This window comes from Sus scrofa, chromosome 14, assembly GCF_054392235.1.
Source record: "Sus scrofa isolate SSC_HxYL_T2T_F1_AM1 chromosome 14, Sscrofa_HxYL_maternal_Yorkshire_Landrace_v2.0, whole genome shotgun sequence".
Lineage (NCBI taxonomy): Eukaryota > Metazoa > Chordata > Mammalia > Artiodactyla > Suidae > Sus > Sus scrofa.
In genome coordinates, this window is record NC_139396.1 from 38,058,035 (window position 1) to 38,071,630 (window position 13,596).

Below are 13,596 nucleotides of genomic sequence, written 5' to 3' on the forward strand. Positions count from 1 at the left end.
ATGGTAAGAATAGAAAAAAAACCTTGGAGACCTTTCACATAGTGTTTTCTTTTCTCTTTCATTTAAAAAAATTTACTATAGTTGATTTACAATGTTCTGTCAATTTCTGCTGCGTAGTTTTCTTCTATAAGAATTTTATTTTATTTTATTTTATTTATTTTTTTAAGGATCACAGGTTCCCTTCCTTTCAGATGTCAGCTGGATTGTGGCTTCATTCTCAGTCACTGCGTATGCACTCTTTTGGCTACTGATGTCATAGCCTATTATTTTTGTCACTTGTATTAAAAAAAAAATAGGTCCTGAATAGCCACTGCAGGTCTTTATGTTTTTCTTTAAAGTAATTCTCTATTAAGCTGTTTAACTCCCTTCTTTCCTAGATTGTTCATGTTGGAAGGTGTAACTTTCCAAACTTCTTTTCCAGCCATGATTAAAGGGACTAGAGTTGATACATCTTTCCACGTACAGATTTTCAAAAACTCCTATTGATCCAGTGTGCATTCATGTTAAGGAAAGAATTGAACCATCAGGGCCAAAACATGATAACTTCGACTCCAGGGCCTCCGAGGCCAGCCAGCCGCCGGGGAGTTTTGCTGCCAGAACAGTTTCAAAGCCTTTCCTCTGTGGCTGATGAGTTACACACCTGTACCCGGCATCACATGAAGGTAGTTGCCAGCATGGGGCCTGTGGAACCGCAGGTGCCCAGGTCAGCCTGGCCAAAAGCGACCTAGTTATCCTCACATAAGTCCTATTATAAGCCCTGAGGCTCTGTCCTCCACCCAGCGGTCAGACTGAAGGCATTTTCTTGTCCCTCCAGAGATGGACAAGAGAGAGAGAGAGACAGAGAGAGAGAGAGGAGGACTCAGAGTGGCCTATGTGTGGATCTCAGAGCTACATCCTGACCTGTTTATGTTAACTGTCGTGGGAATGACTTACCCTGGGCTGTAGACCAAGGCGAATTCGGCTTTGACAACCAAGGTTCTGTGGTTTCATAAACCTCCACTTCAGTTAGTAGAGATCAGGATGGTCACGTGACTTCTCTATGTTCAGAGGGAACCTGTTCATCTAAGGGCCGATGCTATTTTTAGGGAAAATGCAGGAATGTGAAAAGGTGGCTTCAAGGTTGGGCTGAGATGGGCCAGGAAAGGGGCTTCAGGGGCCCCATCTACCAGGGGTCCCTGCCTCCCTGTTTTAGCTGTTTCAGCAGCCATGAGGCTAGCCCAGCAGCAGGTCTGGGTACCTGAGTAATGTTGGGTGTAGACTTTTTAGGAGGTGTGGGGGTGTGGTAGCCACAGAGGTAAACCTTCCCTCACAGAGGATTGCTTTCTTCTCCTTTCACGGCTTTTATGACATTGCTTATAGACCAACGGCATGCATGCATTTGTTGTTGTTCCTGTGTTGTTTTTACAGTTTTTGGCCTTCAGAGCCCAAAGAGCTGTTGTTTTCTGTACAGCACTAAGAGATCATTCCCTGGGTATGTGCGTGTGTGTGTGTTTAAAAATGTTTGATATCCAATGTATACATGCAGCTATTAGTTTGGTAATAGTCTCGTTTTACATTTATGTTAAGTCTCTTCATACTAACAGTAAATGCAAAGCAGGTACTGAAAAGACCCGAAAGCAGTTTGAGCAGGAATGACACAGCAGTAGTTATCAGGACGAAACAATGAAGGGTTGGCTGAAAGTCGTGTTCCTCAGGAGCCTGCTCTGTGTCCTCATCCTGTGAGCTGGCTCTGCCTTGTCTTGATTCAGGCTGGACAACCTATTTCCTCATTTCCCAGCCTGCTTGTTTTCCCAAATGACACAGTTGTGGGGCTCTGGTAAGTTCTGACTTGCCTTCTGTTAAGAGGCTTATTTCTCTTAAATGCCCTTTACCCCAGCTTAAATCATAAATGAAATTACACGTTTCTGTAAACTGTGCTCAAGTCGCATGTGTTTTTATAAAGTCGTATTGACAATATCTAGTATAACCCTCTTTGTTATCAGCACTGAAGTACTGCTTTGGGAGAAGTTAACAGACTTAAAATCAGTGGAAATAGCTTTCAAAGACACCAAGTTCCAATCAGATTTTGAGCATATCAGTTTATAGACGGTTAGATGTTAAGTTTGACTTCTTCTTCCAAAAGCTGAAATTCCAGTTCACTGATTTCGTTCTCTCCTCCCCACTTTTTAAAAAATTTGTCTTGGATAAGATTTCAGTTCTGCAAGTGCTAGTCCTGCTTTCACGTAAAGGCTATAATTAATCTTTTGTTTGTTCTGACATGCAATTCATTCCTAGCACTGGAAAAGAGCTTCTGCAGGTCCTTCCCACAATAAAGTGGAGGTAACAGCAAAATGATTACCAGCTTTCGTAAAGTGAATTACAATACACAAGACAAAACAAATTCACCTTCATATAAAATGGGAGGCAGAATTTTATTTCATCAGCTATCTGTTAAGCTAACCCACTTATAAATTCCAAAATAATTTTTAATCTTTGCATAAATGTTCATTTCCATTTTCATTCTCAAAAAACACATCAAGTTTTGAGCGACATGCTATTTCTTGGGTTTATGTCTAATTTCACTTTTTTAAAAGCAAGTAATAGGCTATGTTAAAGCATTGTTTTATTTCTTCCAGTCTATTTTTTTAAGGTCAGAGTAACCATTCAATTCACATGTTCTAGAGCTAGGTGGTGGGGAAAACACCTGTCTTGCTGGTTATTCTTATGCAACATCCAGTCATCTTCTTTACTAGGAAAGAGTAAGTTTGGCATTGGAAAAAAAAACAAAACTGACCTTGTAATCTTAGGTTTAGCATCAGACTAGGTGTAGAGTAAATAACTAAGAAAATACTTTGCTGTTTGAAAAACAACAAAAATACACTATATGTATATGAACTTTACATATAGTGAACTCCTCTGCAATTGGGCAACTGAGACCTAAAACCTGAGATTTTAAGGTTATAAAATGGGTCAGGAAATGGGAATAAAAGCCAGCTTCCGCACTCTTTGTTCTGTGTTTCATGAACTAGATGAAAAAGGGGCTACAGCCTTGATCTTATAAAGGACATGGTCTCTGTTGGCTTCCCTGGGCCGGATGCCTCAGGCCTGGCAGTGCTGTGCCTGCTCCTCAAGGCCCCTGCAGTGTGACCTGTCCTTGCCTGTTTGAACCAATTTACCCATCAGTGCCTCTGCTTCCATCAGACCATCCATGACCGTGCTGCGCTCCATCCTTTCCCCTGTCTTCACCCTGTCTGCTCGCCTTCCACCCCTGGCTCGGCTCTCCGGGCTGTGGGGGTCAGCTCTGGTCTTCGGCCCGCCACCAGGCCTCCCGCTGCCTGCAGTTAACATCCCTCGCTCCTCCTCTGGACTCTGAAACCTGTGTCTATACAGTATCACAGTTTTATAGTGTTAGTATGTGACTTTATATGCTCCTTATGAACTATATTTTGTAATTTTATATCCATCCCTGGCAACACAATAGTTTTATGCATCTTATGTAAGTGAATTGAAGTAAAAAGTTGCCAGTGGAATTCCTCAGTGGCCCAGTGGGTTAAAGATTCAGTTGTCATACTGTGGCATGGGTTTGATCCCTGGCCTGGCAACTTCCACATGCCATAAGCATGGCCAAAAAAAAGGAAACAGACACTTGCCAGTGGGCTTTTTTTTCTTCCCTATTTACACCCCAGTTCTGGTGGTTTGAATTGGAGACTAATGTGCGTGTCCCCCTCCCCAGATTCACCTAATGAATCCTACTTTCCAGTGTGGAAGTAGAGCCCTTAGAGGTAAATAGGCCATAATGGTGGAGCCCCCTCCCCAATGGGATTACTGCTCTTATAAGAAACACAGGAGAGATAGGATGCCTCGCTCCATCAGGTGAGGACACAGCAAGAAGGCAGCTTCCTCTAAGCTGGGAAGAGAGCCCACCCCAGGACCCTGACCTTGCTGGCACTCTGATCTTAGGCTTGCAGCCTCTGGAACTGCACGACATAAATGTCATTTAAGCTACTCAATCTTTGGTATTTTTGTTGTAGCAGCTGGAACTTACTAAAATCCTAAGCAGTGAGTGGGTGAGAGTACAGTCAGGAAAAAAGAACACAAACCAGGCAAGTTATTAGAAAGGATTTAACTTGGGATACCATTTACAAGGTATTGGGAGAGCTGAAAGGGCAAACAGCGAGTGGTGACGCCAGAGATTAGTAACAGCAGAAGGAGCCAGCAACTCCAGGGTTGTAAGGCTTGGCAGGAATGGGGGCCACCAAGGTAGGGCTGCCTGGGGGGAGCGGGGACCATGGAGCTGCCAGAAATAACGTCCAAAGCAAGGAAAGAAGGGGATCAAACTCTGGCTTCTCCTCACTTCCTCTGTTCCACACTCTGCCAATGACTTGTACTGGCCAAACTGACCAGCAGCCAACTGGCAAAGAAGCCTGGGCAGCATGTTTTGCAGAAATCAACCCTCTGGATGCAAACAGAGCAGGTAAAGCAGAGGAAAGAGATCCAGGAGCGAGTAGGCAAGTCACACACTGATAGTCCAGAATCAAACACAGGTGACACTGCAGCAGTTCAAAGTAACTCACAAATTATTTGTTTGCAATATTTTTACTAGGGTTACTATTTCTGCCTGATCAAAATCTCATAATTTAAACTCCTTAAACAATAACTTCTAATTCCTTTTATTTTATTATAAATTGTAAAATAAATACCAAGTCTTCTTTCTATCTTTGGCCTGTTTTAAAAGGATCACAACTATTCTGGCATCTGGCATCCCTAGAAAAACTAATTTCCAAAATATAGCTACTAACCTAACCTAGTCCTCTAAATTCCAGCTGCTCCCCCACTTATGCCTGTGTAATGCATTTTTCACCTGCTAACATATTGAAAACTAATGTCATCCTCTTGTTATTAACTGATATTTAAAGTCATAGAAACCCAACTCAAACTAGCTTAAGCAAAGTAGGAAAGGTATTGGTTTAATCTAACTGGGAAATCTAAGTCTTATATTTCAGGTATAGTTAGAGCCAAGAATTTAAATAATATCACTTATATCCTGTGTCTGTCTCTGTGTCTTATCTCTTTGTCTCTACTTTCTCTGTTCTGCTTGCCTTTAATTTAATTCTCAGACAGGTGGCTTCAGCTGTGACATATGCAGAATTCCGGGAGGAGGTTTGATTGGTCTGCTTGGGTCACATGCTCACCTGGAGAACCACTGGGAAGGCCAAATGTATGATGGATTCTGATTGGCTATACATAGGTCAGGAACATCCACTTGGAGGGTATGACCCTTCCCACCCAAATCACATTAGGGTTTGAGGAGGAGGTTGTTTCCCAAGAAAGGGATTCTTAGAAGATAAAAACATATATTCACTACACTTTTCTTTTCTCCTACTTTCTTTCTTTCTTTTTTTTTTCCCCCCTTTTTGGCCACTTCCAAGACTCGTGGAAGTTCCCAGGCCAGGGGTGACACCCACACCACAGCAGCCACTTGAGCCCCAACAGTGACAACGCTGGGTCCTTAATGCAGCGAGCACAGAGAAATTCTGTCTCCTGCTTTCTTAGAAAATCTTTGGTTTTGCTTTTATAATTTCATCAGTCATGCAAGTTACAAATTACCTGCTTCCTCTCTCTTGCCTCTAGGCTCATTCAATCATCAAATCTTATTACATCTTCCATGAAAATAATTCCTTTTATCTGTCATTTGCTTTTATTTTCACTGCTACTACCTTGACTCAGACCAGGTTTTCTCAACCTTGGCAACACTGACATTGTGGGACCGATATGACTCTTTGTTGGAGAGTGTTCTGTGTGCCATTGAAGGTTCAGCTGCATCTCTGGTCTCCACCCAGTGGATGCCAGGAGTGCTTCAGACTGTGTGACAATCAGCAATGCCTCCAGACATAGTACATGTCTCCTGGGGGACAAAATAATCCCCTGGTTGAGAATCTCTGATAGAGACATTAGTTGTCTTACATTTGGTCTCAATTAATAGTCTTTTTTCAAATTATTAAAGTATAGTTGGAGTTCCTATCATGGTGCAGCAGAAACAAATCTGACTAGGAACCATGAGGTTGTGGGTTCGATCCCTGGCCTTGCTCAGTGGGTTAAGGATCTGGCGTTGCCATGAGCTGTGGTATAGGTTGCAGATGTGGCTCAGATCTGGCGTTGCTGTGGCTGTGGTGTAGGCCAGCAGCTACAGCTCTGATTCAACCCCTAGCCTGGGAACCTCCATATGCCATGGATGTGGCCCTAAAAAGTCAATAAATAAATAAATAAAAATAGAATATAGTTGATTCACATTGCTGTGCTTATTTCTGCTGTACAATATGGTGATAGTCTTTTAACTAGCTTTTCTAGTCCCATTACCTGTCCTTTTACTTTCTTTTCTGTAAAATGCTGCCATGATAGTGTCATTAAAACACCGCATTGATTATGAAAACCCTTTAATGAAATTTTTGCTGATTTTTCTCAACTGCCTACTAAACAAAGAGCAGATCCTTTCATCTGACATCTCTAATCAAACTCCTACCCTGTCACTGCTCAGCATGTTCATGAGGGAATATATCCCACTCAAACTGCACTGCCCAATGTTCCCTGGCTCTGCTTCCTTCTCCAAGTTGTCAGTCTTGCTGGTTTGGAGGCCAGCAGTGTCCTCTCTACTCAACCTGTCAAACTCTCAGTCTCCTATGCATCCTCTGGGCCCAGCTCAGTGCCACTTACTCTGCTCCTCCAGGAGATCTTCCTTGCATTTTTCTCCTGCCTCCCCAGGACACTTCCAGCTGCTCTCCCCTTTGACAACACTCACAACATTTCAGCTCTTGTCACCCCTTTGACTCACAGCACATATGCCTTGGGTTGCTACTGTTTATTTTGGAAATGTACCATTCCTACAGGAGCAGAGGTTGAATATGTGATACTGTCCCCAGCATCATCACTGAACTGGTCTTAGGGCAAAATCTGAATGTTCCCAAGTTTTTGTTTCCTGATTAGTTTAGTGGAGATCGTCAAGCCCTTCTTGTGTATCTCACAAGTTTTTTGAAAATAGAATAAATAAGATGAATTCACCTCAGAGATGCTACCAAGGACTACACAATTCTTGGTTGAATCCTCATAAGGTTCACTGTGACTCTCTATAGATGATCAATGGGAATCTGTCAGGAAGTGAGAATCTTTGCTCTGGAGAAGAATTATCTGTGGCTGTGACTGATGTGGATACCAGCCCCATATTTTGGATTTTCACTTAGACATAAGGTGAATTCTCACTGTAACAGTTCTAAGGGTAGGAAACAATAAAGGAGTCATGGGAACGTAAAATGGTGTAGCCACTTTGGAAAACAGTCTGGGAGTTTCTCAAAATGTGAAGCATTAGAGTTTGCATATGACCCAGCAGCTCCACTCCTAGATAGTGACCCTGGAGAAGTGGAAACATGTCCACACAGAGACTCGTACAGGAATATTCAGAGTAGTACTATCATCTCAGCCCAAATGTCCATTAATTGATGAATTGGTAAACAAAATGTGGTACAGCCATTCAGTGGAATATTACTTTGCTGTAAAAAGGGGCAAATCACTGATACAGCGCAGATAAACTTGAAAACATTATGTTAAGTGAAAGAAGAAGACAGTCATGATAGATCTCGTATCATTCCAGTTATATGAAATGGCTAGAAGAGGTAAATCCATATAGACAGAGAATAGATCAGTGGGTTGTTTTAGGGCTGGGGAAAGGGTTACTTGGGGTGCAAAGTGGTAATATCTAAAGGATAGAGATTTTTTTTTCAGGTGATGAAAATGTAATTGACAGAGGTGGTGGTTGCACATACCTGTGAAAATACTAAATACCACTGAGCTGTACACTTTAAATGGGTGAATTGTATGGTTTGTCAGTTATATTTCAGTAATGCTGCTATTTAAAAAAAAAAAAAAAACAAGGAGTTTTCCTGTGGAGCAGTAGGTTAAGGATCTAGTGTTGTCATTGCAGTGGCTCAGTTCACTGTTGTAGTCCAAGTTCGATCCCTGGCCTGGGAATTTCCACATGCCACAGGCTTAGCCAAAAAAAAAAAAAAAAAAATTTAATTACACGAGTCAGAGAAGCAAAAAAAAAAAAAAAAAGGCAAAGCAGAAAAACAACAAAAAAACAAAGCTAAAACTTTTAAACCAACCATCCCCCCGAAAAGTTACCTACAACTTACCAGTCTACTCCAGTTTCTGGAGTCAAAACAGTTAAGATATCAGAGACTCAAATGTAAAGCCCAGGGCTCGTGTCATGCTTATCCTTGGTGTTCGTCCTCTGTGGGTTCCCAGTTCATTCTTACTCCCCTGGCAGAGATTGTGTTCTCCTCACTCTGCATCTACATTCTTACCCAACGCTGACCAGAGTGACTTATGGCCCTGCAGAATGCTGGTAACTGGCCCATACTAATTCTCTGTTTCTTAGTTACGTCAGGTTGTCAAAATAGAAAGTTTTGCTATAAGGTGAGTTGCCAGGGAGAATATCCTGTGCTTCCAAACTACAGGGAGCACTTGAATGACATCAGTTTCTGCCGAGGCACTAAGTCGTGGCCAAGCAGTCACGCAAAGAAACTTCTTGAAGGAGTTCCCGTTGTGGCTCAGTGGGTTAAGAACCTGACTAGTATCCATGAGGATGCGGGTTTGATCCCTGGCCTGATCTGGCATTGCTGTGAGCTATGGCACAGGTCACAGATGTGGTTCGGATCTGGCATTGCTGTGGCTGCAACTCCATTTTGACCCCTAGCCTGAGAACATCCATATGCAGCAGGTACGGCCCTAAAAAGAGAAAAAAAAAAAAAAAGTAGAAGAAAGTTCCGGAAGATGGTGACTTTTTGTTGTTGTCAGAAGTATCCTGTTTTCTTTGCTCTCGAAGACACATGCTAAGATCACCACTGAATTGCTGTAGAGCTCTCACTTCACTGTGTAATGCATAGATTGCTGCACATAAAACCATTTCATTTCTCTGGTCTCTTTCCCCCTTTAAGCACAGCAGAGATGTGTGAGCCACCCAGCCCTTTCCTGGGGTGGAAGCTTTAACCTCCAAGAGTCAGTTGGGAATCTGCGCCTTGCAATGTCTCTTGCGAATAGTCCCTCTGGCGTCTGACATTCTGAGTCTAGTGGCTGCTTCAGTGGCCTCTATACCTTAGCATATCCGGTGACCCAGTCACTCTTTCTCTTGGTGCCAGAGAGAATGGGGCAGAAAAGGTTCTTTTTCTTTTCCCCTGGTTCCCCTGACCCTTTAGCCTTTTCAGTGGAAAACATCAGATGACACGGTATATGGAATATTTAACAAAACAATAACAGTAACAGCAATAACTGGAAAATTAGCGTTAATATTTATTAAGTACTTAGTGTTCACTACTCACTATGGGGGCTGCTTTTCTGACTCTCTGCAACTCTTGAGCAGGTATTATTATGCTGCCTATTTGATAGGTGGGCAAGCCGAGTCTTAGAGGTGGAGAACTTGCCCCAGGTAACACTGTCACTTACTGCTAGAGCCAGGATGTTCACCCAGGTGGTCTCTCTGGTACTTTTAACCACCACCAAGATTCAAGTTCTAAGTGGTCTAGAACTTTTTCTGTACATTTGAAGGAAGTAACCACAGACCCAGGCTTTCACCACATGGGTGTCCATGTGCCACACATATTCTGTTTGCCCTGCAGACCTTCTCTGTATCTGTCCACTCTGTTTTGTGTGACACGGGTGTCACCTCCTGTCACATGGCTCTCCCTCCGCTCAGCACTGCTCACCACAGCTCAACTCTCTGGACTCTGATAACCGCACCCTCCCTTTGCCTAAAGGTGGTAACAGCTACCCTACCTGCCCCAGGAATCAAGCTAATCCTAGTGGTTTCTCTATGCCCTTGCCCACACCTTTGTAAACAGAGCTTTTATGCAGCTCTCCTGCATCTCCCTGTTATGCATGTGCCCTTTGCCTCCTGCCAGGACCCTAATTGATCCTGTCCCCATGGCCTTCCCCCATCCTGACCTGGTTCTGCCTCAGATCACACCCCTGCTCCCTCCCCAGAAGGACAGTATTCGACTGTGTTCTTTCTTGAGTCCAGGCAGCCTTGCGGGGATTGGGGGGATGGGGGGGTGGGAGTAGGAGGCAGGGGAGGGGCCTTTGGTCCCCCACCCCACCCCAGGGAGGTGGAGCCTGAGTAACTGGAGTCACTGGAGCCTGAGTAACTGACTGCATTTCTCAGGGACACATACTAATTATTTTCTCGGAGACCTCATAACCAAACGTAATCTGAATACAAGATATTGCTCTTATTAGTGGGGCGATGTTTCAGGCCTGCAGAGACAATGGGTCTTCATTATTGTGCCTAAAGCCATCAGATTTAGATTCTTTTCTGATCACATAGGACCCTGGCAGCATGAACGGGAGCCCCTATCAGCTTTTAGCAGCTTATTGGAGGTGATAAAGTGGCCCTAATTCAGAATGTGGGGGTAGGCAGTTAGCAAGGCAGTCACTATTCGGTCATGATGCATTCTGGTTCGTAAGTGAACTGAGACAAGCATTCCTGCTGTGTGAATCATTGGCTTCACCTTCGCCCTCACACTCTGAATACCAGAGGAAAGGCACAATCCTAGTGAGGACCTTGAGACGAACCCGCCGCTTTTGAAGAGCCACGAAGTAAGTCTTCTTGTAGGAAGTTACTGGGATTTTCTAGGTGGAGGGAAAAGTTTGTGCAAAGGCACAGAGGCAGAAGGAAGCATGAGAAGTTTGGGGCGCTGACACAGGACCGCACATTTCTGAGTTCTTTCAGTTCAGACACCCTCAGATCCTAAGAGTCAGAGGTCAGGTTCAACATCGATGAGGCCACGTGGATTGTGTAAAGTGGGCATTTGTTCTGGGTGGTCAGTGCCCCTCTGTGGGTGGTCTCGCCTTCCAAGGACTCTCCCCATTTTAGCGCTAAATATCGCATGTCCCAGGAAACCCCTTCGTTCTCAACAGGACACTTGGTCATCCTGTGCTGTTAAATATTTTGGACATCACCTCTGCATTAACACATGTGCACAAGCGTGTAGTGTATGTATGGAAGTGTGTTCTTGGGTCCTGGCTTTACAAAGTGATGCCTTCAATAGTCCTCTGGCTGTGAGTTTGGGGCCTGACTCCAAGTGTGGTAACCTCCTCTTGCCGGGACAGGCTAAAATATTTTCTCAGAAGTGTAGTCTCTGAGTTATCTTGCACTTTCCTTTTCTGCTAGCGAGCTGTTTCCCCAAGGATCTTTGAAGAGCTCTCCTCAGGCTTTTTTGCTTGGAGGACATTCCTCTTGTGCCTCTGAAGAAGAGGGGCTATATTAAAACAAGCACAACCATGACTGGGATGTTTGAAGACTGTTCCAGAGATCGTGGGTCCATTTCAGTTTTAATTTTAGTCCATAAATGACGTATTTAATGGAGCCCAATTTGCAAGAATAGCAGCTGGCCCAGCTGACTTGTGTGGCAGGCAGAGCGTTCTTCTTCCCAGCCACTCACTCTGAGCCGCACAGCTGGGCTCTGGTCCGCTCTCCAAGCAGCTGCTGTGTGCTGCATGGGACACTTCCCGCCCCGAGGCCACACCTAGAGACCTAAAATGTCCCTGGATGAGCCAAATGAGGGGACACAGTCCACAGGAGAGCCCGTCCTCACTCCTACCTGGACACACCCAGTGTTCCCGTACACCTGCAGATGATTCGCCGGAATACAGATGTCTGTGTTGAGTTCAACACCTGCTCAGTGTAAAGACATACTCATGTTTGGAAAGTGTCTTCTTTGTTACAGTCCCGACATTCTCATATAACTCTCTAAGGGCCGGTGATGACCTCCAAATTTGCAGAGTTGTCATCAGTATCACTGTTATTATTCTTATTTTTCATTCTGCTAGAAAATCAGCTCTGGAAACACAAGAGGATGAACTGAACAGATCTGAGTCCCAAAAAGTGCCTTTCATGGTCCCCTCGCCCTCAGTCACCTGTTCTACCTCTTGGTCTTTGCCAGATCCATACCAGTGAAAGAAGCTGGAAAGTTCCCTGTGCTCTGCCTGTTTAACAAGTGTTATTGGCCTGCGTTTTAACTGGCATTGTGTTTCCTGCTTTGGAGTCAAAGTTAGCTGCCAACTTTTTCAGATTTTTCTACACTCTCAACTGGTTTATGTGGTGCAGAAATGATTTGTTCTTTTCTTGGTAGACTTGCCTTAAAATCATCCTAGTCCTGGTTTACTTTAGGGCTGTTTTTTTTTTTTTTTTTTAATCTTAAGTTTTTCTTACGGTTTTTGATATGTTAAGGTTTTTAACCTACTTTTGAGTCAGTGTTTTCTCTTGGAAATCAACTATGAGATCTAGATTTTTAGATTTATAGGAAAAAAATTATACTTTATCTTCTCATAAGGAAAAAATCTTGTCTATATTCAAGACATGCTACATTCTAATTTCTAATGCTATTTGTTTCATATCTCTTACTTTCTTGTCCAAAGTTTGCTTATTTTATTGCCCATTCCAAAATATTAGCTTTTATTTATACTGAAAGAGAGAATGTGAGAGTGAGAAATGGATAAAGAGAGAATATAAATTACATCAAATTTATTACCTTCTTTGGGATGTGCTTAGTCTGTTTCCTAGAGAGATGGATCAGAAATCTCATTTTTTATTGTTTTTCTATCAGCTTTTGCTTTCTAAGTTTCACGGTTGTGTTTATAGGTGCACAAAAGTTTACTACTGTTATATATTCCTTGTGGTTTGTATACTTTATAGAGAATATGTTTCCTTTTAAAGCCAGTAAATGCTTTTTTCTTTACATTTTATTCTTTCTTGTCTTTTTTTGGGGGGGGGGGGCGCACCTGCAGCATATGGAAGTTCCCAGGCTAGGGCCTGAATCAGAGCTGCAGCTGCTGGCCTACACCACAGCCACAACAAAGCAGGATCTGAGCTGTGTCTGCAACCTACACCTCAGCTCACGGCAATGCCGGATCCCAAACCCACCAAGTGAGGCCAAGAATCGAACCCAAATCTTCATGGACATTAGTCGGGTTCACTACCACTGAGCCACAATAGGAACTCCTACATTTTATTATTTCTAATATTAATATTGCAAAATAAATTTTTTTTTCTGTTACAAATCTGTCGCACCTCTTCATTGCTTTTTTTTCACCTATTTGTGTACTTTTGTTTGCTTTGGTACCTAGGGCAGCCCACACATCTCTGGTCCATGTCATAATTTTATGTTTTTGATTTGGCAAAGGAAACACCACATGATAGAGATGAGCAAAAGGGTTAATCTGCTCTTTATTTCCTATGTATGCAGTGCTCACGTAGTATAGGCATTAACCATACTGTTGCACCTGTTGTCTGTGTGAGGGTGGGAATCTTTCATCTTTAACCCCATGGCCTTGGACTCTGGGTCTACGTTGTGTACTTGTGATTGTGGAGATGAGGGACAGACAACAGAGAGGGCTGAGTCTCAGCTCACATAAGTAGGCAACCTGTTTTGTACCTATAGATTCCCTTCCGAATCTTTTGCATTTGATCTTTGATATTATGAAATTCCTCCAAGAATACTTTTCAACTTCCCTGCTCAAAATTCAGAGTCTTTCTTTCTAAAGATTTAAGCTCTGAGAATTTTTTCACATTCT

The 13,596-nt window shown here is 43.2% G+C and overlaps 1 long non-coding RNA gene across 11 annotated transcripts in view; it reads left to right on the top strand.

The window, feature by feature from the left end:
• LOC146396501 (uncharacterized) overlaps positions 1-13,596 on the top strand; it is a 111,934-nt gene that overhangs the window by 40,915 nt on the left and 57,423 nt on the right. The window lies entirely within an intron of this gene.